Source organism: Carassius gibelio, chromosome B25 (genome assembly GCF_023724105.1).
Source record: "Carassius gibelio isolate Cgi1373 ecotype wild population from Czech Republic chromosome B25, carGib1.2-hapl.c, whole genome shotgun sequence".
NCBI lineage: Eukaryota > Metazoa > Chordata > Actinopteri > Cypriniformes > Cyprinidae > Carassius > Carassius gibelio.
This window is the reverse complement of record NC_068420.1, coordinates 17,058,113-17,061,425: the sequence shown is the minus strand read 5'-3', so window position 1 is coordinate 17,061,425 and position 3,313 is coordinate 17,058,113.

The window sequence follows — 3,313 nt, the reverse complement described above, 5'->3', positions numbered from 1 at the left end:
TTGAACTTTGCTATGGGACTGTGGTTGCCAGATTCAGTGAATCCCGGTTAAAGATTATTCAGTTAACTTTGCTCAAGGTTATAGCCAAATGAGCAACTGCATATTGTCAGTTGAAACCTTCTCAAATGCGATGGAACGTTTAATTGAGACGTGGAACGCGATTTCATGTTTGTAATTATTTTATCCTTTTTTGATTGTTTCAGATTTACTTTATATACAGCCATGGCCAAAAGTTTTGATAGTGGTCCTTAACAAAAATTGTGTTTTTGCAAAGTTTGCTGCTTCAGTAATTGTAGATTATTTTTCCATGTTTCTATGGTATACTGAAAAACAATGATAAGCATAAGTTTAAAAAAATAGAAAATATGAGTCAATATTTACAGTGTTGACCTTTGTTCTTCATAACCTCTGCAATTCATGCTGGATATCAGCTTCTGGGTGTTACGGATTTGGTTATGTCCTTTTATACAGTTTACTTTCAATGTTTCATATTTAAATGATTTATAATTTTGTCTGTTTTGAATGTGTATTGTTTTATCGTTGGATTTTTTATTATTATTATTATTAGTTTGTACATTTGTGGTAACGAGGTCTTTTATTTTGAAATGTATCCACTTAAGCATATATATTGTGGCGTGCTCAAAGCATTGTAGTAAGGAGCGAACATGGTTGATTCATCCAAAGGCATACGGTTAAAGAGAACTTAAAGGATTTAACTCCTGGTTTAAGTGGAGAATAAGGTAAAATTGACTTATATGTATTGTTTTGGATTTCTTGTTTTATGTAATGTAATAAGGGGTATTAGTTTGTATGTGATTTGATGTATGTTTGTTTCATGGTTTCTTTATATTATGTTTTGTTTGTTTTCATGTAAAGCCCTTACGGTGATTCCTGATGTCTTATGGCATTTAATGGTGATTACTGCAAATCTACTGTGACAGATTTTTAATAAAGCTCATTATGAATCAGTGAAAGAGTTCAACATTTTTAAGCCAGGAAGCTACACTGGGCCAAATCCTGACTGATGGCAATCCATTCTTGCCTTTTTAGTTCTCAGAGTTGATCACGATTTGTGGGCTTATGCTTGTCCACTCACCTTTTGAGTAGTGACCACAGGTTGAGATCTGGAGTTGCCTGGCCACGGATCTAAAGTCTCAAAGTAATGATCTTTGACCCACTTCTTTATCACTCTTGCTTTGTGACATGGTTCTCCATCATTACATTTTAGCAGACGCTTTTATCCAAAGCGACTTTCAGTGCATTCAGGCTAACTCTTTTATTTACCTAACATGTGTTCCCTGGGAATCGAACCCACAACCTTGCACTTGCTAATGCAAAGCTCTACCACTTGAGTCACAGTAACACAACATGCTGTAAAATGCACGGATCACAAATTTGCTCTTGGATCCTTGGAAGAAGTCGTTCTTGCAGGACGTTTTGATACCATTCTTTATTCATGGCAGTGTTTTGAAGCAGGATTATGAGAGAGCCCACTCCTTGGTTGAAAAGCCACAGATGGATGATCTCAGGAGGCTTCATTGTTGGCACGTCACAGGACTCATGGTAGCGTTCATATTTTCTCTCTGAACAATTTATTCTTCGGATGTCCCAAACAGTCAGAAGGGAGCTTCATCAGAGAAAATAACTTTGCGCCAGTCTTCTGCTGTACAATCCTTGTACTTCCTGCTGAATTTCAGTCTGGCCTTGATGTTTTTCATGGAGAGAAGTGGCTTCTTTACTGCCCTTCTTGACACCAGGCCGTTGTCCTAAAGTCTTGGCCTCACTGTGTGCAGATGCTCTCACACCAACCTGCTGCCATTCCTGAGCAAGCTTTGCACTGCTGGAGACACTATTTCATAGCTGACACTTCGGGAGAATATACGGTCCTGTTCCGTAGCTGACTCCTTGGGAGGAGACGGTCCTGTTTCTTTATTGGTGTGGTTTCTTTCAATCTGGAAACACAAAGAGCATTATCAAATAGTGTCTGTCATAGAGTAAATCAGCCCTTTACCCTAAGTGCCTATTCATAATGATGACGCAACAATGATTTTGATATCACCTTACATGGACCTACAGTTCACACAATACACACGTTGACCTACAAATAGAATATTAGAGATCAAAAGGCTAGTTAACTTAGCGATGCTTAGCTTCACTTGCTGCGGTTAAGGTTAAAAAATTAACGTGTACCTTGCAAACTGTGCAAATCTTGCATGATTATATCAAAGCAGTTTGTTAGGAGTTACGTGTATAAAAGCGCTAAACACGTCGGCCCCAGTGTTGCCAGATCTCACAAGACAAATAAGCAACTAGGACTGCGAAAACAAGCCCAAAACAAGCGACTTTTTCTACGGAGCCCCCCTAGATTCCGGGAAGAGAAAAATAAATAAACCACGGTTTATAAACATACATGCACGGTTTTACAATCCGTGGGGACAGATTTTAAACTGTGGGTACAGATTATCAATTTACATCCATGTGGACAGATTGGTAAACTGTGCACAGTTTTACAAAACTGCACACACAGTACAGTTTATTAATTTTTCTGCCCCCTGAGCTTCAGGACAATGACCACAAGAGGGAGTCAAACCACCTTTGAACATTGTTTAACATTAGAAAACTGATGGGATATCAAATGTACCAAGTACATTATATACACCGTAAACATCTGATAATTAAAATTGCTGAATTCACAAATTCTTTATTTATTATTGTATAATAAAAAGTCTCCTACAGTCCAGTCAGTCACCATCAGTTGCAACTGGCGCCCATTCATTGAAAGTTTATGTCACTCACTGCCGACGTTTTCCTAACCAGAAAAAAAAAGAAGAGAAAACAGGCTAGAACTGCTACGTTTAAATAACATATATAAAATATCTGCTTGATAACTTATTATGGAGCTGGGATGAAGCCCAATTAAGCAACTACATTTTAGAAACAAGCCCCAAAAAATGCGACCCACGACTACCAATATTTATTTGTAAGCGACTTTACAGAAAAACAAGCCCAAAGTCGATTATAATAAGCAGACTTGGCAACACCTGTAGGTCGTGGTTATTCTTTGTTATGACAGCCAATCACATTCCCAGCTGCAACCATGAAACATATGTATCGCGATTCCCCCCAGTAACAACAAGCAATTAGCCAATCAGCGCTTGTATCGCAACCGTGATTTTGCCCAGTAACAACAAGCAATTAGCCAATCAGCGCTTGTATCGCAACCGTGATTTCGCCCAGTAACAACAAGCAATTAGCCAATCAGCGCTTGTATCGCAACCGTGATTTGCCCAGTAACAACAAGCAATTAGCTAAT